The sequence below is a fragment of the Streptopelia decaocto genome (assembly GCF_964273445.1).
Source record: "Streptopelia decaocto genome assembly, chromosome: 5".
NCBI classification, from domain to species: domain Eukaryota; kingdom Metazoa; phylum Chordata; class Aves; order Columbiformes; family Columbidae; genus Streptopelia; species Streptopelia decaocto.
This window is the reverse complement of record NC_138659.1, coordinates 34553400-34579948: the sequence shown is the minus strand read 5'-3', so window position 1 is coordinate 34579948 and position 26549 is coordinate 34553400. Positions and strand designations below refer to the sequence as shown.

The window sequence follows — 26549 nt, the reverse complement described above, 5'->3', positions numbered from 1 at the left end:
ACCTGTTTTCCTTTCTCCCCTTCCTTTTGCATGTTCCTACATGGGTCAGGATGTAGCCCACGAGAAAAGCCGTTTTGCTGCTGTTCTACCCGGGAGCAGAAGCTGCCAGACACAACACTGGAAAGGCGTCATGGTCTTTGTAGGTTTGCTGCCTGATTCTCACTGCGGAAAGGCTCCGAGAAACCCAAACAGGGCTCAGGTAATCCCGTAATGTCAGAATTTGTCTCTCCCTTGACTTTACAAGGAATTCCTGAGCGCAGTATTGAATCACAACCATATATCTGCTCTTAAATCATTTCCTCTAGCAAAACATCACCCCATAGAGGAAGACCTTTCAGCAAAGCCAAAAATGAAAGCGTTTATCGGTTTGAAAAGATCCCTCTGTGTGCCAGAACCAGGGAGAGAGAGAATGGAAGTGTTAGTGCCTCTGGCAATGCCTTCATGAGGCTGTTTGTCATCCCAGCACAAGAAGGAGCTGAGCACACACAAATATTAAACTAATATTTTTGGCGCTTGGCGAATTTTGATCGTCAGTTCACGGTGCCCGAGGCAACAGACAGGAATGAGATGCAGTTATACTTAAGCTTTGTATTCACGGCTGAATTGATGCTCCTTTTATATTTATTTATAAGTACGTGTGGCTCTTTGTATTGCTATTTATCTGTTATGGGAGAGAGAGATGCTAATGATAGCCGGTAGCAGGGCCCCACCAAGACTGCCGAGTCAGGCAACAAAACAGCAAAATCAACTGGTTTTGGTGCTCGAGATGCTGCCTGCGCTAAATTGATGACACGGCAATTTTCTGCTCCGATGTGAATGGAGAGGTGGCTGAGGATGTGCAGGATCAGACTCCACGTTTCCTAAATCTTTGCATTTCAGTGTCAAAATCCTTCATCCTACCTAGATGTAGGGCAAAAAAAAAAGAAGGAAAGGAAAGCTGAGAGCTGGTTAATCACCTGAGGGTCAAGGCTGGTTGATGCTGAGGCTTTTGCAATGTTGTGGGATGGAAGCCTGTCTTTTTCCTCCAAACATGCCCTAAATTGATGCTACCAGACTTGATTTTTTCTTGAAAAATAAGTAAGGTTGTAAACCAGTGACACTTTTGAAAAGATGAAGCCACCCTTGGCGCTCCAAATAGCCACACTGTTGGTCGCGATGTACTTTGTGGAGAGCGTACCAATTATGTGGGCTTTTTCCGCATCTGGGAGCGGCGTGAGCTGTTATTTTCTTGGGCGAATAAGGAAGAGACTGAGCGGTACAAGAGGTGACAGACAGCTTTGCGAGGGAACTGCAGGTAACCCCGGCTTGAATCAGACTCCCTGGGAACACCAGGAGCCAAAGCCAAGCTTTGTGTGGCTTCATGGACGGAGCTGCTCCAGCACCGAGCACATTCAGCTTCTTTCCTACGGGGAGACGCAAGATAATTCCTTCCTTGCTCAAGCCTGGGCTGAACATGACCTGAATGACAAAGAGAAAGGACAAAAGGTTCTGTGCCTGTTTCTGTTCTCGGCCATCTTTGAGGGTGATTCATCCTCCCCAAATTCCTGGCAATTTCTCTCGGTGACCAGCAGCTCTGCCTTGCGTTGCTGACTCATAACTGCTGGAAGCTTCTTTGGCGGAATTCAGAGTATGGAAAATGTATGTGTTGGCTTTGATCTTGCACAGAGTCATTTTATAGAGGGCAAGGGGCAACTCAAGAGAGGGGACGACCAAAAGAGGTAGCAAGGAAGAGGTAAAGATGAAGGAAGAGGAAGCAAAACCCAAGAGAAGAGACGTGTACGTAGGTTTTGTGAACAGGGGGAAAACATTCAGCTGATCTGAAGCCAAACAAATGAACAGCATGATGAATGATGCAAAACTATGCGCTGCGCTTGATTTCTTATTGCGGCAGGGATATTAGTAATAAAATCAATACCAGTAGTTAGCTAGGCCTAATAACTACTCAGATGAGATCAGATTGGATTAGATTGGTATTACTTCTCCTAATAACCTGCTCTTGTTGCTATTGCACGCTAGGTAGGAACAGATATCATGTCTTTTAATTAAAACAGGGGCTCCAGCACTTTTATTCACTCGTAGTCATAACTGGAAATAGCTAGTCCAGACCTCAGCAATTAAATCCGTCCTAAAGCCTCTTATAAATGACAGTAAATAGAGAATCCGTTGGGAATCCTCTGCCTCACAGCTTGGCACCTTGGGCACGTGTGATAACCAGGTGAAAGACATGGAAAATGAAGGCACTTAAAACCAGCCTTGCCCTCAGCTTTGGGCCACTCAAAAGCCCCAAAACTGGCTTTGCAGCGGGTTTTTTTTGAGGTTGTGACATCAGGTTTCGAGGCGACATTTCACGCTGAAGCACAAGCTTGGGGTCTTTGTCAAAGATTACTGTGGTGAAACATCTGCCTGTGGATGAGACGGTCCAGGTGTGGGTCACCACCTCTGCCCGGACTGAGGTGACCACCGCACCCGTCATCGCGCCTCCCGACCCCCCTGGCGACCCCCTGGCCTCCATCAATGCGCTTCCACGAAAACCGCCGCCTTAGACAAAACAGCATATTTAAAAGCAAAAGGCACGGCGGGTCTTATTGAGTTTGTTCCAAACCGTTCTGCTTTCAATCACCCAGAAACTGTCTCCCTGCCGGCAACAATATCTTTTACTAATGAGTGTTTGCTGTATCAAATAGCCCGTCTTGTACTTCACAGGCTCGTTGCTCCGGCTCTGCACCTGCCCTGTGTTCGGGCTCCATCCTGCTTTGCCTGTCTCTTTTTGGCTTCTTCATGTTAATGAAAAGGAAAGGCAAAGGGGAAAGGCAAAGGGGAAAGGGGAAAGGCAAAGGGGAAAGGCAAGGAAAGGAAAAGGGGAAAGGCAAGGAAACGAAAAAGGGGAAAGGGAAGGGAAGGGAAGGGGGAAAGGGAAGGGAAGGGGGAAAGGAAAGGCCACCATGACATGAGGTCCCTGCAGGTCTGAAGTGTGGTGAGAAAGGCGGTGTGTTCATCTCTGGTCCTGGCCCTGAGGGCTGGAGAAAAGCCCATTTGTGTTGCTGTCCTGTTCTCCAAGCGGAGCGGATTTTCTACAGGTTTGTTTTTAAGAGCAAGTGCAGCATTTGTGCTGAGTTCCAGCAGGGTGCGGGCTCGCGTGCGGAGCGCGGTGCTGTGCCTCACTCAGACCGGGCGCTCTGCTCCCACCGCCTTTGCTCTGGTGTCTAGTTGGGGCATTACAGAGGAGCAACCGAGACAGCTGTTGAGGCTGAAATTTGCTCTCCGCTCTCTTTCCAGTCCCCAGTTGCGGGCGCTGTCTCCGGTGTGACATCCGGATGTCCCAGCTGGCAGACTTGGAAATTCAAGCAGACAAGTAAGACCTAATAAGTTTGTACTTTTGAGCTGAACTGCAGTTGCTGGCATGTGCTTGCTCTCAACACGAAATAAATGTGAACTAAAATACCATAGCCAAATGGAAGAATTTAACGTTGTTGCATGTAATACAGTATAAGCAGTATGGGTAGGTCCTGTACCTAAGTTGACGTGTGGTATCTTGCCACTGAGGGAATCAAATCCAATATGTGAGTATACAGAATATACTCTTCTTTCTCCTTCTTCCAAGTTCAGTACAAGGAGGCAGGAACTGAAAGTTGTTACCGGTGTTTAAAGACCTTTGCTTTACAGGCTAGATTTTCCAAACTTTCACCCCCAAAGCTTGCCGGGTGTTTTATTAGATACTTTCATTGCATTCCTTTGTGCTCTTGCCTTTAATGAATGTGGCCCAATCACTGCAGTCTTTCCACTCCCCAGTTGCGGCCGCTGTCTCCGGTGTGACATCTGGATGTCCCAGCTGCTCTGGGGCAGGAATAAACCCCAACCTTGGGGCAAACCGGCCAAAGGGAGATTACAAAACCCAATCCCTTGTGTCGGCTGAGTGTGGGTGAGGTCTATCAAAACCCCTTCACACTTTGGGGCTTGTGCATCTCACATAGCTGAAAGACGACAAAACTCTCCAGCTACCCAGGAGGGAAACGGAGACTTTGAATTCCTTCCTTTAAATCATAAGTCACTCTAATTGTTTTCTTCTTCCCTTTTTTAAAAATTTCTGCTTTTTCTTGCCCTTGCTGCTCCCCTTTGAATGAAGGATTTATCTTCGCTGGCACATGTGTGCAGGGCTATCGCAGACTGTTATCTGGCAGAGCACCCGCAGAGCCAGTAGGTTCTGATGCTGCTGCCAAACTGCTCTGGGCACTGCCGGGACCCCCTTCGTTCCCACCAGGACCCCCCCCTTCCCACCGCACCCTGCGCCCAGCAGCATCTCCCGCCTCACTCCCATCAACGAGGTGCAACGGTTTATTAGCAAAACTGCTCAGATGGGCAGAAAGGATGGGGCAAGGGGAGGAAAAATGCACTGGAGAGCAGGAGTTGACTAACCCAAAGCCAAGGAGGGATGCCTGCAGGATGCCTGGGTGAAGGGATGCTCAGAAAGCATCCACCCCAAGCCTGCTCCCACCCCTACACCAGAGGGTGTATCTGCCCTGTGCAGGGAGGCTGAGACCCCGCAGGGTGGTGGGGGACAGGACAGGACCCCTGTGCAGCCATCCCCGCTGCTTCCAGCAGCCCGCTGACCCTTGGCAGCACACCCAGCCTAAAAATAAAAAGACAGATTGTCCACTTCAGCTGTAATTACCAACTGAAAAGACCCAGTGGGGAAAAGAAAGGAGGGGGTGTGGAAGGGAGGGCAGAGAAAGAAAAGGAGAAAGGCAGAGAGGAAGGAAGAAATACATCCTTGAACAGGTTATATCCATCACCCATGCTGCTGCCCCCGCGAGGTCCCTCTCTGGTCCCGGGGAGGGACAACTGCATCCTGCACTGTTCTGAAATACACAGGAATGCTAGATCCATGAGAAATTCTGTTTGGGCTTATTTTGCCACCCTCCCCACCCCATATGTATCCAATTTGCCTGTGTCTCCATTTCTCTGGAGTCTTTAAATATCATCCTCCCCACCCAGCTGGGTCCTATTTGTAGAGCTGTGGTTTGGCTTATGTTTATTTCTTTGTTTTTTGAGCGCAACTGCCTCGTCAATTGGAGAAGCTGATGCTCCTTGACCGGACCGAATGGGGGAGAAGCGCAAGGATGGTGCTGCCGGACCTGGGCCTTCCTCCCACCCTGGTGAGTGATGCTGAATCCCAAGTGTCAGAGGTAGAGGGTGATGAATTAGCTGGGAAAGCAGAAAGCGGTTCAGGTGACATTCCCAGCATCGCTGAGATTTCTTTGCGCTGGGTCCTGGGTGGCACGGGTCACCCAGAAGGCCACAGAGGAGAAGGTGGTGATGACCTGTGGGTCATCATTGGGAAGCCTTGGGGTTGCAGCATCAGGGCTCCCATGCCCACTGCAAGATGGGTGTGATGCCGCTGCACCCACACAGCTCTATGAGCCAAAAATGTGCCCTGGGGACAGTCACCTTGCCGCCCTCCAACTTCCAACCCCCCGGTGCCTCCTCCAGTACCTGGCGAGGCTTGAGAGCCCCTGAGCGAGTCACTTCCTGGGGGACAAGAGAAGCACTACAGCTGGCCAGAGACAGCGTGACAGATGGAGAAGCACATACGTACCCCAAGCCTATAGCTCAGGCGATGCCTGCGCGCGCTGCCGCTCTTTAAAATGCCAGCAATGTCCTGTTATTATCGGCTAATGCCCTCTAATGGGTCCATTAAACAGTTCTGTCTTTGCCTTGGCTTCTAATTCCCCCTCCCCTACTCATAATCAGGCAGCATTACCTGCTTCAGAAGATACGATTACACTACTTAATTCTTTCTAAATGACATCGCTGAGCCAGCAGCGGAGAGCCATTCACCCTTACGTGGCCAAGCAAGACCCCTGGCTGCGGGACTGCGGGTGGTGGGGGGCACCCAGCCCTCGCTTCCCGCTCTTACACCAAGCTTTCCCCTTTGCGTGGGTGTCCCTGAGGGCACCTACCTGTAATTATAGCAGACTTACAGCAAATAGTTCCTCCGGCCCCATCTCCATCCCTGCGGAGCGAAGGGCTTTTTGCCTTAACTCTACCTAAGGCAAGTCTTCCCAACCTGCTGCGGGCCACACCGGCCCAGGGCTTTGCTCACTGCCAGGGCAAAACCTTCCACGAGCCCCAGGAAGACATCCAGACACCCATTGCCACCCCGTCTGGACATCTCCATGTAACCATCTCTTAAGACACTACAGCAATGGGGACTGGAGTGACTCAAAATCGACTGCTTTTTGCTCAGTCCTTGGCTGGCTTTCGCTAGAGTTGGGGGAAATTTTTAATAGCGCTGACTATTGATAATATGTCACTGGGAATTTGCTTAGCATTTCACGGCACAAGTGCTAAAAATACAAGGTCCTGCTCCCCAGAGTGCTTGGAAACACAGAGAGAAAGCAAACTCGGGGAAGCAGGAAGGTCATGGAGAGATGTGAAGGTCCCAGGGGCACAGCCAGCTGAGAAGGGTGCTGAGGATGGGTCTGAGCAAAGCTTCTGGGGATCCAGAAGAGGAAACAGAGAGAAACTATCAGGAAAAATGTATTCACAGAAAGGGTTGTGAGGCATTGGAACAGGCTGCCCAGGGCAGTGGTGGAGTCACCATCCCTGGAGGGGTTGAAAAGATGTGTAGATGAGGTTCCTAGGGACATGGGTTAGTGCATGAGTTAGGTTGTGGTTGGACTCGATGATCCTGAGGGCCTCTTCCAACCAAAATGATCCTATGGCTCTAAATGTGGGTCTGCTACAAGCTCAGTGTCTGCACTGCAGGGCTGCTGGGGCATCGTGATTTTGGAATCCACCACCACCGTGTGACCTGTGATCAAGTCATTTGCTTTCTTCCACTCCCCTTCCCCTGAAGATGGAGAAAAGAAGGCTCTGGGGGCTTGTTGAGATCCGTGGGTGGGAAGCATGGTGACACTGGTTTTGATTGTTCGAAGGGAGGCTGAAGGAAGACGGAGACAAGAGGAGCCGAAGACACGAGAGAGATGGTGAAAAGCGTGCACTGCTCTGTGTCCTGTAGCAGGAAGAGTTGTAGCATAAGGCAGTGACAGAAATAGCCTTTAAGACAATATGCACCTTCTTGCAAGCTTACTGTGCATTTTATTCTCAGTTTTATGTGTCAGATTTATTCCTAACGACCTCTGATGTGGCAGGCAGGCCTTCGTCCTCTGCTTTTTGTACACTTGTGGAGTTTCGCTTGCTTTTTTTTCCCTTCCCATGTTGTGCCGCTATAATGTCACGCTGAGCTGCTAAACCCAGCTGCAGTTCTGACAGATGATGTACTAGTTCCCTCTGCTTTGGATTTGACATTTTCATGAGCGCTAAACACACACACTTACAAATTTGAAAAGTGAAAAGAAACACACTTCCCCCCCCACACCCCTCCCTCCTGTCCTGTTTTTTGGATTTGGCTTCATTTTGGAGTTGATGAGAGATGCCAGATTAATGGCCTTTGAAACTGAAACCCTTTATTTAGCTGTCGAACAAGTGGGGTGAGCAACCCACCGTGCGCGATGCTGCTCTGCTGCCCCCGCAGCAATCCTCACCCCCATGGCAGGGCCGGCATCCGCGCCATTAGCCTCTCTGCTGTCGCTCCAGGGCTCTGGATTTAGCACACGAAGCTCTAAATATTTCAGGGCCGTGCTCCTAGATGCAGCTTCTCCTTCCTTCTCTGCAGCCAAGGCGGCGTTGTGCAGCTGGGTCGAGAGAGATGATTCTCCTGAGGATGGGAGGGAGGGTTAACCCAGCAGGGAGCCTGGTCTAGTGGCAGAGGAAGGACAGCAAAAAAGGTGAGAAGAGATTTAAGTCTGTCAGCCCATGCTGATGTTCTTGGGGTTTTCAGGCTGTAGCAGAAGCAGCCAAGGGGAATTTTTCCTTCCGCGTTGATGGAAGCAGGATCAGGCTATTTATCTTTGATGACATGCCAAGAAATGGTTGGTTGTGTTTAGATGAAGCAAAAATGTATAATAAATAATGCTTCCCGCTCTGAGACAGGACAAGGAGTGAGAGTGAGGAGAGCAGATCTGATAACCATCCGTGCTCGACATCCCCACGCATCCTTTTTGTGCTGTGGCTGATGTGGCCCCAGTATCCACCGTGGATCTTGGTCTGGAGAAGACACTGTGGTCTATTGACACTCTTGTCACCTGGAGAGCTGACTAACCCTGTGCTGGGGTATCAAAAAATGGCAGATTGTAGAGGTCCCATTTCCATAATGCAGAGGGAGATGCTGCTGGTCAGCTGTCACGTGGGGGAAAGACAACCCTAATTCTGGGGCTGGTGGCGCTCAGCTAACCTTGGTAAGCTGACTGCTGAAGAAGATGATAGTCAAACCCCAAGCGAGACAGATAGGAGCTCAGGTTGTGGTTGCTTGTGTGAAAGCACCATGGATAGAAGACAGCAAGGGTTTGCTTTGCCATCAACTGTCAAATCAAGCACAGCTGGAGGAAGAAGAAGGAGGAGGAGGACCTCAACACAGGTAAAGGAGATCCATCTGAGTCCATGCTCATCACCTCCCCAGTTTCTGTCTAACAAAGCGATATCACTGCTCCTGTTACAAGTGGAGCTGGAGCAGCGTGAGAAATTTAAGAGGTTGGTGTAGACAACTGTGGAGTTGGGTCCAATCCTGTGGCGGGCTGCACCCAGACGCATGGTGCTGGGGCCATAGGTGATGTGGCGGAGGTGGCTTTTCGGTCCTCTGCTGGCATCTGGCAGAGGTTTGGGCTTCAGAAACAGCAGCCGCAGTGTGGAAGTTTTCCTCTCTCATATTTTTTTAAATTGAAGCCCAAACAGATGAAAATACAAGGTCCTGCTCCCCAGAGTGCTTGCTCACACCGGCCACCAACTTCTGCTTGCGTGGAGCCCCCTGACCTATGGCATTGCAATGGGTTAGAAGGGAGCAGAGGGAGGCTGGGCATAGGAAGGGCAGGCACAGGCAAGCGGGTCAAATTTCCCTTTATTAAACACAGAAATTAATGCTGTCTGAGGCATTAAGGGGGAATTTAAAAAAAAAAGGGGGCCAAAAGTCCTTAAATGTGGCAAAGCTGAGCTGCAGCCACATTTGGCCCAGTGTTAGGAAGAAAATGATAAAACCAAAGGGGCAGATTTTTGCCAGCGTCACAACTGTGCTTTTCTTCATCTGGATCCTACGTTCTGCGCTGAAAAGACCTGGTGGGCGACTCTGACACCCCCATCCCACTCCATGGGAGGAACACAATTAATTTCGGGGCTGAATGGATGGGCACAGGAGCACCCACCCTAACATCCCCTCTGAGCTTGTGGTGAAACTCTCCTTGTTTATTCCAAAGCCAGGGCAGAGCAGCTCTGGACCCGCATCCTTGGGACCTGGGCACCCCCAGGATGCAGCACAAGCGATGCCAGGGAGAGGATGGGAGGCACAGCCCCGCACCAAGCAAAGGACACAGGTAGGCAAGAGCTGCACATATGATGCTTCTTTTGTCATTTTTTTGAAGTGCTGGTGATCGGGGGGGAAATGCATTTGTTTGGAAGATTTGAACAGAAGTGGCAACAGATGCACCGTGTAATAAAAAAGCGAAAGCCACTATTATGCTTTCAGGAAGGGAACGGAGAGGAGAAAAACTGCAGGCATCAGACATAAACACACACAGAATTATGGAAAGGCAATATTTAACAGCTCACCAATCCTGTTCTCATTTCCAAGGTATGTTACACCTAGAGCTGAATTAAATATAGAATCTGTTGTTGTTTTTTTTTAAGCACAAAACTAAGTACCTACTACCACCAAAAATTAAAATGCTGCCTTTTCCCCCCTCCGTTAGAAGAGCTCTCCTATTTTTCATGCTTGCACCAATGCATCCCCCACTTTTAGGCAGCCTGTGGCTGTTCTTGTTCAGCATCCGCAGGCAGCCCCTTCCCCATGGCTGTGCATGGGGTAATCCCCCCCCAAACTTGCAGGGGCTGTGTTGCATGTCCCACAAGGGAAACTGGGCAGTGGTTTGTTTTGGAACCTCTCCATAAAGGCTGTGTTTTACCCTTCATACCAGAATGTTTTTGCTAGCACAACCCCAAATCTAGAGAGATTCGTGCAGTGTGGCGGGAAGAGGCAGGAGGTACAGGGGAAAGGGCAGCTGTGGGAGCTTCTTATACCAGCTTCACCTCCAAAGGCTGTGACGAGGTCAAGTCAAAGCCCATCTAGACCAGTATCTTTTCTGCAGCTGCTATACACATATTATCAGGGAAGAATGGAAGCAGGCAAGCTGCTGTGACTGGTCCTAATCTCCTCATCTTCACAGCCCATGCTGTCACTTGTTTTCTCCTTCAGCAGTTGAGGTTATTGCCCCATGCATGAGGCAGAGGCACCAGGTCCTTCAGCTACCCCCACACTTGGCATTGATGTGCTAAGGCTGCTATGGATCAGATGGACCATGGGTCTCCTTCTACCCTGGCAACTGAAGAAGAAATTGTTGGCCCTGAGGGTGGTGAGTGCCTGGTCCAGGTTGGCCAGAGACGTGGTGGATGAACCATCCCTGCAGACATCCCAGGCCAGGCTGGACGGGGCTCTGAGCAACCTGAGCTGGTGAAGATGTCCCTGCTCACGGAAGGGGGGACACTGGGGGAGCTTTGAACGTCCCTTTCAACCCAAACCATTCGATGATTCTATCAGTATCTATCAGGTGGCTCTTCTCTTACACCTCCCCTGTGGGACCCTCTTGTTCTGCACTAATATCCCACCAAGTACAATAGGACCCATGAATAGGCCTTTCAGGCACTGCATTAATACCACAAATAAAAAAAGACTAACCATCCCTAAATGGAACAGCTCTTTCAGGGAGGTATTACCTTTAATCATTTTTAAATTCGTGTAAGGCAACTTGGAATTGCCTACAAAGGACTCTCTATAAAGCCAGATTGTATTGCATTTAATACCTATGCTTTTAGCCCTCTCTTTCCTTATTTTCTTGTACTTAGATAGATTTCCCTTTACAGGACTTTATTTTTTCTCTTTACAAGTGTCTGTGCTGGCTCAAAAGTGACTCGGTACTTGATCAATACCTCTGGTGGCTGTTGGCACAGCCACTGATGGGAAAAGCCATCAGAGACTTATTCAGGTGAAAGCCTCCGAGCAGAATCCACCAGGGGAGGGTCGGTTAGTCTGCTTGGTTTACATCTTCCCCATTTCAGAAATGGGGGAAAACCAGCGACAGGGAGAAAACAGATTTTGCAGAATGCCAGAAGTATCTAAATACTCAGCTGGAAGGAGGTAGGAGTTCATAGCAACAGAACTCATTACCAGTTTAAAAAAAAAAAAAAAAAATATATATATATATATATAAAAAAAGGCACATTTCCAATACCATTGCACTTTGCGTGTGTGGACATAAGAAAGGCCTTTCTGGTTGAGCTGAAAAGCGCATCTGTGCTTGCCACAAAGGCTGTCCTGACCTCCAGCTTTGCTCCTCTCTGGGGAACTGATGCGATTCCTCTGCCTAGTAACACCCAACACATTTTCCTCCCTGCCTTCCCTCCAGCCCCTACACAGAGCCCTTCTTCCTAAAGCTGTTAGAGGTACAGAGCAATGGTGGTGAAGTTTGCACACAGGCACAGGGGAGGAAAAAAGAAAGTCAAAAGCTCCTTAAGGAGATGAATTTTCTTGTTCTCCATCACGCCACCTCAACTTGAAATGAGCAGGAGGGACCCCACCTGCCTTTCCCCTCTTGTCCTTGATCACAGAGTTTATTGCTGATGCTTGCAGGGTGTTAACCCCCCCGAAACATCTTCTGCTGCCAAGCGATGCAGGGAGCAGACTTGTGGGAGAAGAGCTGCTTTCCACCTGGGACTGAGCCAGGTCACAGCAGACCTCTTGATGCTCTGCTCAGTGGATGTTCCGCTGTCAAAATCCTCCGCAGGGAGTTCTGCTCCAGCAGAGCATCCTGACCTTGCAGCAGCGCTTGAGAAAAGACCCCGTGCCCCTCCGCTCTCTGGTGCTGGGCAGCCGAAGGGACGAGCAGCAGCTCCTTAGAATCGTAGAATCATTTTGGTTGGAAAAGACCTTGAAGATCACCAAGTCCAACTGTTAACCAAACATCTCTGCTTGAGGAACCAGGCTCTAAGGCAACGCTTTCTCCGTGAGTCTTGTTTTCATTTCCTATAGCTATACACCACTTGTGCCATCCATCTTTCCAGCCGTGTGATGTCAAGTCTTCCACAATGGGCGGATTAACAAGTTGGTCTGAAAGGGGATTTATTCATTAAAAGGAAACTGGTTTAGTAGGAGAACAGCAACCTGTGTCCCTCACTGGTCTCTGAACGCTTACAGGTGACGTTTGTGACTCAGGTATAAAGACGTGGGGTTGAACCTGAGGCAGCCCCTCGTTAAAGCATTTTGCAGCACATCATTGTGTTGGCCTGTGGAAACACGGCTGTCTCCCCGAGGCTAAACCCAGCGCTGAGATTCCTGCCAGCCAGGTGAAACCAGCCACAAGTGACTTCTCCCGTCCTCCTCGGGAGGGAAGATAAATGTCAGAAGTCATCAGCTGTCACACCTTACACAAGGCACATTTTTCTTTCCCCGGTGCTCAGCTGAAACCTCTTTGCAGGAAGGGCAAGGGGAAGCTGTGAATCCTGCTCGACTTCTCCCGTCCCTTGGGTGGGTCTGTCAGCACTGATAGCAAAATGCGTGCGTAAAACTGGGGGGAAACAAGGCGTGCGGCCACCTGAGCGCTGCAAAGGCAGCCGGGGCAGGCAGAGAGGTGGGTGTCTGGATGGGTAAAGCATCTGTGCAATGCCCAGTCCTGCAGAGATCGAACGCAAACCCGCAGCACCCACACTGCTGCATGCAAGTGGCCGTGGACCATGTGGGTCAGGAGCAGCCAGAGGGGCTGAAAGACCTCCATCCCTTCCCAGGAGCTGCCTGCTCACACTTGGCTTGGCTACCTGAGCTGAGCGTGCCCGTCTTCCACAAGTCCCCTTCCTCAGCTGAAGCTGCACCTTAACTGCCCATCAGGTGGGGCACCCGTCCTCCTAGCACCCCCCCACCCCAAGCCAAAGGGCATGGGCCTTGTTCCTCTCCAAGATTTGTAGCTCCGTGCATGGGAAATGGTGGAATCACCATCCCTGGGGGTGTTTAAAAGATGTATAGATGAGGTTCTTAAGGACATGGTCTGGTGCCAGTGTTAGGTTAATGGTTGGACTTGGTGATCTTCAGGGTCTGTTCCAAGCAAAATGACTGTATGAATGAGCTCAGGGAAAATGTTTTCAGTAGTGAGGCGCCCGTTTTCTTCCTTTTGCTGTCCTCAGGAAAGCCACAGACCCCAGCAGAACCTCCGTATTCTGGGCACGGAGACGCCAGCTCTGCTTTCTCCAAAGCAAAAGTCATCCCAGCAGCAGGCTGGCAAAGTGGCCATAAGAAAGCAGCGCTCTGGAACGCGTTAGAGCAAGAGGAGGAGATATGCTGGGAAGCCCAGCACCTCGCCCGGCTTCCAGGTCGTTTAAGCTTAATGGTGAGTAACAATTCCTGTAAAACCAGTTAATTTCCCATCACTGCCGTTTCGCACTGTAAAGGCCAGGAAAACATTTTCAGCGCAGCAGGCAGGGATGGGGATGTTCATCCCAAGAGGCAGGTGCATTTACTGTGAGCCAAATTCTGATTTGAGTGATTCCCCTCCTGCCTCGAGGATGGGGGATGAAATTATGGGTCTCCTCTTCCGCAAAACCTTCGTTACTACTGTTTGGTCTCACTCGTCAGGGGCTGATTCTCATCATCAGCCCACTTTCCTTGGGGATACCTGGAGACAAACACAAGTACTGCTTGTTTAACAGCCTGCAGTGGGGTCGTACCCATGATCTCGTCTAGTCCCTCCTGGAGCTCGTGCAACCTCTGAGCATCGCAGCATCCCGGAGGAAGTGGCCTTGCATGAAGCATCACTGATCCTTCCACCTCTTCTGCCACCACCCCAAGCTGTGAGCTCAGTTGAGAACCACCATGATATTTCTGTCCTCAATTCACCCCAGGGAGAAAAGGACAAATCTTGCACAATCCAGGATGACTTTGGGTTGTGCAGGGAAGAGTCAGCCTCCAAACTTTGCTGGGTGGTGAGCAGACCCCAGCAAATAATTCTATGCAAATAGCTTGCTAAGTGAATCGAGTTTCTCTGGCCTCTGGCAAACCGCCCGTGAACCCACCGCGGCCCGACGTGTCCTCAGGTAAACCAGCTATTGGAAATCATTTGCCACTTCCAAATTTGTTCTTGGGCTTATGGCACTGGATAAGTGAGCTGTGCGGACTGGCAGCGGCTGGGCACGTAAATCACGGGACTTCTTCTTGTTTCCCCTTCCGAAATGTGAGATGCCAGAAGTCAGTGGGGCGGGATGTGTCCTGGAGAGAGACGGCGGACACGCAGGATTAACAAATCTCGGAGCATTTCAAACCTTTGCCTCCCCGAGTAATTAAGCCTTGTATAACACATCACTCCAAGGGAAAATGGACCCTGGCAGAGAACGTAGTTCAGATTTAATCTTGCTGGATTGAGTTCACACATAAATAATTACCTGTGAACTTGCTGCTTCGATCTGCCCCACTGACCGGCCTGGGAAACTCTCCTTAGCTGGATGTTTTGCATAAGAAGAACCAGAGAAAAGGTGCCAAGGAGAGGAATGATCTTTTCTTTACCGTGAACACATCAGGCAGCGTTTGCAATGTTTGCCCAGAGGATATTCATTCCTGCTATCGCTATTTTTGTGGTGGCTCTTTGCAATGTTTAATTTAAAGTGCTAGCATCAGGAATCATGGGAACATATGAGAAACCCCGTTTTGCTTTTAAAATAGAAGTAGTTTCCTTCCCAGTGTTACAGAAGGAACTTGGGAAAAGGTCATCCTTAAAGACACGGAAAACACCCCTCCGCTTCTTGCCTCATCTCATACTTTTCCATTCCATTTCTTAATTTGGAGAAGAAACCCTCTCCCTTGGAGTGTACCAGATGGTTGCACATCACCAAAAAGGAAAAGCCGATATCATCCAACCTTTTTGCAGCAGGCGCCCCGATTTCCCAGGGAGCTCAACAGCGGATATACCAGCCACCACCTCACTTACAGCCTTTCGAGAGCTTTCCTGATGAAGTTGGGCTTGTGTTTCCCCTGGTGAGATGTGCAAACTGGAGATGATGTCTCCATCCATCACCTCCCGGTGTATAAATGAAATATTCCCCTCGGTGCCCGTGCAAAGAGAACTGCTGCCAGCCCTTGCCTGGGGTCCCTTGTCCGGGCATGATTTGCCTGTGTTGGTGACACAGCCTACTTCTTTAGGCCATCTGACAATGTCACCTTTTAGGGACCTTCGCTGTGGCTGTGAGCTTGACTTCCTGGCTTTTGGCCTCTTTCTGTCTGGGTAGTGCTGAGAAACACGTGGCCTTTGGTTGGGTACATGGAGGAGGTCATCTCCGTGGCCCTCCATGATCCATCTCCAGCTCAGAAGATGGGACCTCTTGACCAAGGGCATTTTATTTTTTAACACATTTTCTCCTATCTTAACATTTTGAAGCAACATCTTATTGCTTGACAAGTCTCCTCCTCCCATCCCTATGCCTGTCCCAAGGCTCTTCCATCTTCTGTTGTGGCACCTTGCCTTTATTACACCCTTTGCATCCCTCCCCTCCCTTCCCATCCCCTTGTGTCAGGCAACCGGGGGTGAATCCCGTCCCTCGTGGCAAACCCCTTGCCTTTAGCAAGCAGAGGGCCCGCAGTTATTTACTGGGGAAAGGATAAGCTACGGCGTTTATATAAAACATATTAATAATTTCGCCCTTTCCCTCCACGTTTACCAAATTGATTTTTGAACTGCTAGCAGCCGTATTGCAATAAATATAGTTGAAATCCATTGCACGTAATGGTTTATAAATTGTGAGTCATAATTCAGCGGGAGCCTTGGGTTTGGTTTGCCGGCTTCTGTCGGTGCGTGTGTGCGCCTCTGTGTTTTCCTTCCTCCAGCCCTTAAGGCTGCACAACTCTCCAGCGGAGTAATAAATTGGGAAGAACAGAAGCTCTGCTAACTAAATTTCACTTGTCACTCGGAAGATTTCACGCTGTGCGTTAAGTTCTTGCAAATAGCGCAAGGTAAAAATCAAGATAAAACCCCCGTGCCCGCCTTCAGTGCTCTGGTCTGTCTTATCGGTGTGTCCGGATGGGAGGAGAGCTCCTGGTTCCCATTCCCTGCAATGACATCAGTTTGTCCCCACCGTGAAAATGTCACGGGTGGGAGCATCTTTGCCCTGGCTAATCCCCCAAAAGTTTGTCCGAGGCAAGGAAGAGATGCTTGGAAGGAAGGAGCATCAAGAGTGGGGCAATATATTCCCATGAGGGACAATGCTGACCGCTGCCTCCACCAAAACCCCCTTTGCAGAACCATGCAGGGGACACCATCCCCAAAAACACGATGGCAAAAGCACAAGGGTTTTGTGTGGGGGGTGAGATCTCCCTGGGGTGCAGAGACCGAGCTGGAGCTCAGTGCAGCGGCCAGGCAGGAAAATCCATATCTGCCGCAGATTTATTATCCGTCGGGCAAAATGTGGCACAGATATTTTTAAAACCTGGGGCCATTAAGCCTCTCCAAATGGGCCGGCTCACCTGCTATTTTAACAACACGTTGTGACACCATCTTATTTTATAAGTATTCCTCTTGGGCTTATTAACTGGGAGCTGTCGCATCTCATTTTGAGGGAGGAAAATGCCACCGAGATGACCGCTCCGGTCGCACTGAAACTGCTTAATGAGTTTTTATGGGGCGCAGGAAACTTAAGCGCTAGTCTGAGACTTTGGAGAGGGATAAAACTGCATCACTTAGGAACAGCAGTGTTTAGATCGCTCTTTGTTTTCCCACTCTTGTCTCAGTGCAGCGTGTGTTTATTGTGGGATGGGTGCACGAGAGCCCGTGGACTTCATCCAGGTCCCGGTCATGAAGAGGGTGGGAATATTTAAAGCACCATCCTGGCAACATGAAGCATCTGCAATAGCAGCAAGTCCCTGGGTGCGAAACTGTTTTTTGTGCCCAAAAAAAGCTTTTACTGAAAAAATACCCTTTCCCCCGCCACTTTGGGTGCTGCTGCTGGCCGGCATGTGTCCTTGGCGAGGGGAGAGGCAGCACTAAGAGAAATGGAGGTGAGGTCATGGGAAAGGGAAAACAAACTACGTCTTGCATCTGGGAAGGGGCTGCCAGTGTGGAAGAAAAGCAGAAAAGGGGGTTCGTGGCTTCCCAGCCTTTTGCTGGTGACGTGGGGTTTGGGGCAGCCCCGGGGATGGGGAGGGATGCTCAGCTTTGTGGTCTGGGTCCTTTTACCCAAATGAGTTTATTTTTTGGGGTTAAATTCAAATATAAAAGCTTTGGGGGAAAACATTGTGGGTTCTCTTGTCTTGTCATGAGCTGCTGGGAAGCTGGTGAGTTTGGGGGGATGCTTGCAGCGTGGCACAATGGCAAGGGAGCCACACGGCGAGCTTAGTGGCCACCCCCCACAAGCCCTGCTCTCCCCACACTAAGCAAGCCTGGGGGGGCTTGGCCATGCCATGGCCTCGCTGTACCCCCATGCCAATGCAGGGGTGTCACGGAGGGGGCTCAGCACTCGCTTTCCAGCCCGTCACCCCTTCCCCTGAGCTCAGCTTTGCAGCCAAGCACTGGCACCCGCGGTTGGAGGAGCGAGCCAAGTGGAGTCATGACACATCCCAGGGAAACAAGGCAGAAATGGCTGCGAGCAGCGGGATTTGGAGGCGAGGAATGACAGCGGTTAACCCTCGGTGAGACTCGCTGCTCTCGGAGATGGTGCATGGGCTGGACCTGCTGCGGCAAGGCAGGTGCATTTCTTCTCCCACTGTACCTTAGGGATAACTGTGTCCACCTGCGGAGGTTTTACCCCCATCAGGGCTGTAATCCCTTCACCTGTGCCCTAGCCTTGCTGTCGGCTTTAAAAGGGGCTTGTAGGTGGTGTTGGTAGCTCCAGGGTCTGCTGTGTAGGAGGGGTTGGATGTGGGTGCTCAGGAGCCTGGATGCTGTGGGATGCACAGGTAGGAGATATGGTGGCTATAGCATGGCAATGAGTGTTGAATGCCTGTTGTAGAGGGATTTTTCCTATTTTTTTTCTTTTATATTTTATATATAGCCGTTAATAATCTTTTACTGAGGACTGTACTTTGCTACCAGTGCTGCATCTTCTGGTTTTCACTGTTAGGAATGCAAAAGGAAACCTCGGTCCCAGTCGCTGGCAGAACATCATCCCAACTGCATGTGCTCTGCCTTGCTCCTTTTTTTTTTTTAATGTTACAATCACAACAGACCTTTGCTTGGAAATAAACCTGAAAAATTAGCCAAGAAGAATACACACAACTGTCCAGGAGAGATAATCATTTGTTAAAACATGCCTGCTGCTCTAATTAGAAAGGAAATGAAATTGGGTTTGAAGTGGAATTAACTGAAGGCTCCCTTATCCTGTCCATCTATCATGCTCTCCCAGCCCTTCTGGACAAATGTGATGGAAAGGCAAAAGAAAGCGGATTGTCTGTGAAGCCCCCGTCCCCTGGAGATCCCTCCAGACCCCCCGGCCCTACTGCTCAGCCAGGATGTGCCTTTGGCTTCAGTATCCCCAGTTATGTGTGTTCTTGCAGAGCTCGTGTTTTACTGCTGCCTTGTTCTGATTTTTGGCACCCAGGGAATAGGCAGAAGCAGATTGCCTGTGTCTAATAGGTGGTCTAAGCTGTTAGAAGTTTTCTGTTTACGAAATCTTAGTTGGTACCATAGATACCTTCCACTTCTTCGGGTGAAGGGTTAAAAGCCTGTGTCACCGATGCTAATATAACGGCAACCGCACTAGTAGACTTCGCCTCTCCTTGAGAAGGAGGAGCAATATGGCCCTTAAATCTGTCCATTTGGGAGGAAAGTGTGGAAATGAGTAGACTGTGTTACGTGGTCAACAAGCTTTTGTTGCCTGTGATCCTTCCCCTCGGTCTTTGACGGAAAGCTCCTCTCCTTTTGCACGCTTGTCAACCCTCTCTGATGTTTGGGCAATGACTAGGGGTTCCCCCAGGTGGCTGAGGGTTCCCAGGAAGCTACCAGCTCTAAAAGTGGGTGAAATTAAAGATTGGCAATGATAAAAACAAACAGAAAGGTATTGACGTGACCCTAGTGGCATCTGTGGGTCCACTTCTCGCAGGGCCTTGTCACTGCCTCTTACGGTCAAACACCTCTCTGCTTTCACTTGAAACATGGCTTTGCAGATTTGGAGGAGGGAAAACAAGGTGTTAGCGCTGCCTCAGGAATTTGCCTGCGAGTCCGGAAAACACAGCTCTAAAAGTGGCTGGAGGTGGCGATGGGGAACTCCAGGGCCAGCGAGGATCTCCAGCAGCACCAGGTTTGCAGGCACCGGTGGGACAAGCCTGTTGTTCAGAAGAAGAACAACTTGCCCCATGGCAAGACTTTGCCAACACGAATGTCACGTTGAAATTAGAACCATAAATCCCGGCAGGGAAGGCCTTATCTAAATACCAGCTTCCAGAGCAGCAGCTACGCTAGTTTTTATTCCTGTTGGCTGGTTTGAATGTGTTTGTTGGCAGAAGTCAATGTTTGGAGATATTTGCCGATTTCCGTGTTTTTAGGCAAGGTCCTTTGCAGCCATCTCATGCCGTGAAGCCTTCAGCATTACTTCCAAGCCTCAATGCCAGCGGCAGGACCCTTCCAACCAGACCTCCCAAAGAGGTCCTGGTTGGGCACTGGAGAGATGCTTCACCAGGGGGCTGTGCTCATCTTAAAAACTTGGCTGCTGCTCTTCTCCCCATCTCCCTCCCATCATCTCCTTCCGTGAAGCTTTGCATTTTAATACCTGTGCAACTGCAGGAGTTAGCAAGGTTGGAGAAGTCATGCCGGGGCTGGCAAGAGGTCCACAAATGGAGCCATCAAGGTTGGAGTGGGATGGTGTGATGGGGCACTGTACCCTGAGGCAGGGACTTCCTGCAGTAAATCATCCCACTCCACTCAAAAAAAGGCAAAAATTCCCTTTTAAATGGAAATCGGGCTCCCCCTCCTGTGTGTCTTCATGGTCTGAGAAAGGGGAAATACCTTTCCAGGACCATTAGTTATGTCCGTGCTCTATTATAGCCATTTTATCCAGCTGCTTTTTGAAACTGCCAGTCCCTGGCCCATCAATCTCTCCTTGTCTCTGCTGGTTTCTATTACTCATGTCAGAGCCTCTTGCATTTCTGCTGTGTCTTTTTTAGTTAGATTAAAAATGCAGCCATATATTAGGTGCCCTCTGAGGAGTGAGGGGAATTTGATGACTGGGCTCTTTGGAAGCTCAGGTCTAAGGAGCTGCTCTACGCTCAAGTTCATCTTGATGCACTTTTAGACACGGACCGGGGCATTTTTAAGACGGCACATCCACAGTATAAGTGAGATTTGCAGCTGGGACGTGTGCCCAGGAAGGAAGCCGCTTGTGGCTGTTCCCTTGGATTGAATTCCTATGGATCCCAGCCTGGCCGCCACGGTTCGCTCCACGGAGATCCACACTGGTTAACGAGCAAATTGTGAGTGGATGCTGCATCCTCTGTCATTTGTACGGCCACATAACTGTTTGAGGAATGAAACACAATCGATGTATCAGACCAGAAGGCTCCAATTTCATCTCTGCAAACACTGAAGAGTCAAGATTTTCTCTTGTTATCTTTTTCTTTTTTTCCTCCAGAGCCCCATCCCATTGTGCTCAGACAAAATTTTCAGGTCATTTCGTACCTTTGCACTTTTTGTTTCCTTTCTTTAGATGAAACTCCCTCCTCGTCTAGAGATGCGCCATCTAAATGTAACTGAAAACCTGTTCCCCTGGTTGAGGGATTGGCAAAAATGACCAAGTGGGGTTTATCCGTCGCCTGGTTCACCTGGCTGTCCTGGGCACCTCTGCTGAGAGGAGCATTGCTGATGATTTCTGTATTTGCTTCCATTCATGGCACTGCTTGCTTTGGTTCAGGACCCAGAAACCTCTTGTCCCTGGCTAGGGGCATGGATTGGGACCATGATCTTGGCTCTGCAGGGTTTCTGAAGGCATCTGATTTGGGTCAAGCCCAAGATGTTGTCAAGCATTGGAGCAGGCTGTGCAGGGAAGTGGTTGGATCACCACCCCATGGAGAGGTTTAAAAGATGTGTACATAGGTTCTCAGGGACATGGTTTAGAGGTGGACTTGGCAGCGTTGGGTTGATTGTTGGACTCGATGATCCTAAAGGTCTTTTCCAAGCAAAATGATTCTGTGACACGGTGTGTCCCAAAGAAACCTCATTCACCAGGAGGCTTGTCTGTCCTCTCCAACCTGTAGAGCTGGAGAAAAGTCCATTGTGCAGCAGCTGTGAGATGGTTGATCTGCATAATTTTGTGTTTTACTTGTTTCTGGGTGGTTTTAATCTGTTGCAATTAGCGAGCAAGCCTTGTTTTCTTTATGATTGTTTGTAGTGCTGATTGTTTGCCATGCTTCTTTGGGCCCGAGCCAGAGGGAGCGGCAATCTGAAGAGCAGCTGGTACCTGGAGCCGCTCAGAGCGCTGGGCCCATGCACAGATTACTTTATGCTGACTTATTTTGATGCAGAGCCATGAAGAGGTGAAGGTTTGATCTTTATGAGCCACAGAGTATCACTCCCTTTAAAAAACAAACAAACAAACCCCAACAAACCAAAAAAAACCCGACAATAACTGTGAACAAGAAAAAGCTTCTACGCATTGACTCAGTTCACTTTAGGTCCAGTCTACACTGTATATACTCAGATTCTCTCTTGCAAACTGTCAGTGGGCTCCCTGACGACGCAGCAGATCAACACCCAGGTTGTCCTTCCCCGTGTCTGGGCTATGAGGCACGAGATGTCCCCAGGGTGTAACTCCAGTGCAGAAGTGGGGCTGGGGAGGCACAGCAGCTTTTGGGTGCCCCCATCACCCTTGGGCTGCACCCGTCTCCCAGGGATTTGGGGTGTCTGTTTGGGAGCAGGTTCTCTGCTGTGCACGACATGGTCAGCCTGGGATCGCAGGTGCTGCTGGGTTAGCAGGAATAATAATTCATGTCTCTGTTGCTGGGTCACACTTGAAATTAATGAATGGCTTTGAAAAAAATGGGCAACTTTCCTTTTATTAATATAGTTGATTTGACCGCAGGTGTCTGGGCACAATTAGGTCGTGCTTCCGAGCTCTCTTGCAACCTAGAAAATACAAGATTTTGGTTTTGTAATGAGAATGGGGATGCTCTGCTGGCCACACGACTCCTGATCAGGGTCTGTGGGGGGAGAAAAAAGCACATGTAGTAAGCAAACTGTGATAAAATCATGATCTGGCATGACATGCAGCTGTCCTTCAGTAGGAGACATCAGAGCTCATGTCGGGACTCACAGGACTGTAATGAAGTCATTGCAAAGCGTTCCCTGCTGGATGGCTCCCCAGGTCGAGCTCTTAATGGGCCAAAACATGGGAGGCTGTGGGGGGGAGCCTGGAGCAAAGCCCTGATTGCAAGGCAGCCTGGGGTAAGCATTTCAGGGCCCAGCATTTTGTTACAGATGGATGAGAGCAGTGGCGTTTCTCTGAGACCTCACCGAAGATGGATATTTGGCAGGTAGCTTGTCAGGAAGGATTACTTTGTGGGCAGAGATGCTGGAGGAGAGGAATATTAAGGAGAGTTTTTCTTTTCTGGAGGGCTTTGAAGGCTGTATACATGTGGCAGTAAAAAGGAAGAAAAAGCCCTAAAAGGCTGCTGCGGCTTGAGCATCTCTGTTGTGGAGCACAGCCTCCTTGGCACGGATCCCCTCCTGCAGCCCATTGGGGACCCCAAGCCATTGTTCCCTCTCCAGCATCACCCACCTCCCCGTTCTCCTGCATTTAGAGTGGTGGTTTGGGGGGATTTGGAGGCTAGGCTGGCTCTCCATCCTGCTCCACCAGGGTCCAAGCACCCCAGGGCTCTGTGCGTAGATGCTGGTGACCACGAAACAAGGACGGGGGTGGGAAAAAGAAACCACATGCACAGGAGGGGAAAATAATCAAGCCGAGGGGAAGGGAAAAAAACAACTTGTCCTCTTATAACATAAAAGCCCTCCTCCCCTCCAAAGAAATAAAAGCCGGAGTGAAATGAAGGTAAATGCCAGAGGTTTAAGTACCAGGCTGCTGAGTGTGTTTTAAAGGTTACCTTTCAGGGGGTTGAAGAGAGAGCAAGCGACAGAAAGGGAAGGAGATGGAGCACTTCCCATTGCGAGGACCACTCCAGCTCTTAATGGATTTTTATATCCCTGTCTGCTTTTCATGACATTATTAAAATTGTTTGGGTTTTTTGGTTTTTGGGGTTTTTTTCCCTTTCTTTGTCTAGGGGAAGGGGTCGGGGGGACAGGAGGACAAAATCCGTTTCCATGGCAACATCCAGCTACGTGGTGCACATCTGCATCGCTGATTTGGAGCAAAAAGGAAGTTTTGGGGTAGTTCATAAAGAGGAAGGAAGCCGTGCGTGGGAGCGTGTGCGCACAGACACGTATGCACACGCCAGGACAAGTGTCGCAGGGTTTAATTACAGGCGTGGGAAGGTGACATTTCCAGTGCTTACCTGACCAAGATAAAGAAATGAGGAGCCCGAAGCAAGGTAAACACCTGTGTATGCCATATCACAGACCTCCCCTGCCTTACATCTAGTAAATATCACCCCATTTGCTATTCAAAATGCACACCAAAATTTATCTCCGGCTGAGGGTGTATGGCTTTACCTTTGGTAGGTTGTGTATGTGCCAGCCAGACTTGTGAGATGCGGGCCACGAGCTTCTCAAAGCAGCGACAAATTGCTCCTGGCTGGTGAGTACCATTTTTCTGCACCCCGGAAAGTTCTCCATCATCTGCTCCTGTGCGAAGTCACCCCGATGGGTGAAACCTGGGGTACCAAAGCCAGAGGAGCTGGTTGCGCAGGACATCTTCTGCCAGCACCATTGCTGGTCCATTTGCAGCCCTTGGCATCAGCCCCTCTTTGCCCTCCCAGCTGGCTGGGTGGCAGAAGAGCCTCTGAAATGCAGTTTGGCACCAGGAGAGCGTGGCAGCTCCTCCTTGGTGCAGCCGGGGATGCTCTCTGCCTGCTGCCCGGTGCTTGGCCTGGCTTTGCCTCCAGACGGAAGGAGGTCTGGGGAGCAGCATGGCTCGGTGATGCTTGCCAGCCCCCCGGCACAGCTGTCACACAAGCTGCTCTAAGGTGGCACAGCCCTTTCCTCACCCCTTGGAAGGGTCATTGCAAAGACAGCAACAGAGAAATCAAAGGTCTGGTCCCTCTGAGGGAAGTAAAAAAGCCTCCATCCCACCCCACATCCAAGCAGGTGGGGAAAACAACACAAGCCAAAGGTGTCGGCTCTGCTTTTTAATCTTGCCTTCTCCTTCCTCAGCCCTTCGGTTGGGTTTGCTCTCTCTAATTTTGTTTTCCCATCAGAAGACAAGGCCAAGCTGCGCACCTGGTGATGTTCAGGCTCCATCGTGGCCGAATGAGCTCCACATAACTCAGAATGAGCTGCCTGCCCCAAAAGCTCCATCTCCGCTGCCCGCCCAGCTATCAGGGAGAATCCTATTTCATCAAAGCTCCTGAGCCTGGCTTTATCTGCTTGGGTAAGCTCTTTGCTCCTTACCTCTTAAATACCTCATCCTCATGACATGCCCGTGGAAATAAAAAAGCGCTTTTTTAGGTTTCTGCATGGGCTAAACAAGTCATGCTGGGACTAAACTTAGATGGGAACCAGGTTTTCTGCTGGTTACCTCCCTTTTTCCCCTGTGGAACTGAGAGATGTCCAGGGCTGCTTGCTGGTAGCATCACCTGGTGCTCACAACACCGGTCCATGCCAGAGCTTGCTGAGCGCAGATACTCTATTTCCTGCAATGCCTGCTGGGTGTGGGATCCTGGAGTGTTCAGCCTGCAGTGCCCCTCTTTTTGTAGGGATACAGGAGGGTCTCTGGGTGCTCAGCCTGCTCTGATTCCTTGGCAAGGGACAGACATGCTCTCTGCTGCAGATCTGTGCTCACGGAGCAAAAGCACACAGAGTAGAGGTGAGAGGCGATGCAGAGACTGGGGTGCATCAGCGCTGGGTTGCCTTGGCATGGTTTGGCTTGACCTGATAGCATCCATCAGGGCTCAGGCCCTCCTGGCAGGACAAAGGGGTGTAAACCCCCCCGGGAGGTGACACAGAGAGCAGGGTCCCCAGCATGCTGGCAACCTCCATCTCTCCCAGCCCCGCTCCCTGCTGGGCGCCCTGATGGGGCTCTTGCTGCGTGTCAGATGGCCTCACGGAAACAAATTATCGCCTTGGCTGGGGAGGTTGATGTGATTTCATTTACTGCTGCTTTTACCAGCCGCGCTCGGTGCCCAGCGGGACACCCCGGGCTGTGCTGACGCTGGGGGGGCGCAAGCAGAGATGATGGAGGGTCCCTCCCGGCACCGAGCTCAATTTTAGCCACTCTCGCAGCTGCAGTGGAGAGGGATTTGCTGTAATGGCACACACAGCCGGGGGGAGAGGAGGAAATCCCACGGCATGGAGTGGCCAGGTAGAGTGGGGTTCCCCTCCTGTGGGAGATGGGGGCAGCATCTGCTTCACCTGCATCCCCTCCATGGGCTGCATCCATGGCCCCACCAAATGCCAGGACAGGGGCACACAGACACCTCCTGCACCCAGAGCTCTGTCAGGGGGGCAGCATCATGTCCCTGAGCGCCCTCCTGCAGGACCTGCCATCCCACCACCCCGCGGAGCCACCCAGACACATCCCCAGACACTGTTCCTCCAGCAGATGGGTGGGGAAAGAGTTAACGTGTTCAAACTTTTCAGCTTCGCATCCAAAAATCTGTGTTTTGTCGGTAAACATGTAGTACACGTAATAAAATGAACCTGATCTTTACTCCAAAGCTGTATTTTTTTTTTTTCTTTAGCTCTAGGGGTTCTAGTAACTGCTGCTTCGCCCTGATTTCTTTTGCTTTTATTTCACCAGAAAGACCACAATAAAAATACAGTGGAAACGCTTCACGAAGAGGAGTTGTCACGTTATGAGGAATACTTTGGGTGAAGGAGCGATGCAGAAGTCACACAGCAACCCCACCAGCTCCTCCTTCATCCCCCAGGGCCATTGGGATGAACCATCACCATCATCCTGGGGTTGTGCTGGCCATGGCTCTCGCTGCAAGGCAGGTCTGGAAAGGTATTACCCTTTATTTTTAATTATTTTTCATTGTTTTAATTTGTAAGAGCAGCACTTGAGCAGCAGCACCTACTTCTGCTGTGCTTGGGCTTGGTTATGGCGCGGTGGCAAAGGAGGAAAGATGAGCTGAATCACGGAGCTGTGCTGTCAGAAAGAGGCGGGGAAAAATCAAAGGGTCAAGCTCAGCCCCTCCTGAGACTATGCAGAGTGTGCCAGTGTCTATGTTTAGGTTTTGGTTCGCTTTCCTTGCCCCCCAGCAGCTCAGAACGGTACCCCGGAGACCTAGGGACATGCAGGCGTCTCTGATGCCTGCAGTGATTGCTTAATGTGGAGAGCACTGGATTAGGACTTGTGTCTGTTGGTTTGGATAATGCTGC

At 50.3% G+C, this 26549-nt stretch overlaps 1 protein-coding gene across 3 annotated transcripts in view; it reads left to right on the top strand.

The window, feature by feature from the left end:
* Positions 1-26172, top strand: part of SGPL1 (sphingosine-1-phosphate lyase 1) — a 231618-nt gene extending 205446 nt beyond the window's left edge. For all 3 annotated transcript variants that reach the window (XR_014184160.1, XR_014184161.1, XR_014184162.1), the window contains 6 exons: positions 50-199; positions 3277-5153; positions 9306-9422; positions 13276-13478; positions 24428-24597; positions 25966-26172. The gene's annotated coding sequence lies outside the window, so the exon portion shown is untranslated. The remainder of the gene's footprint in view (positions 1-49; positions 200-3276; positions 5154-9305; positions 9423-13275; positions 13479-24427; positions 24598-25965) is intronic.
* Positions 26173-26549: the final 377 nt, after the last annotated feature.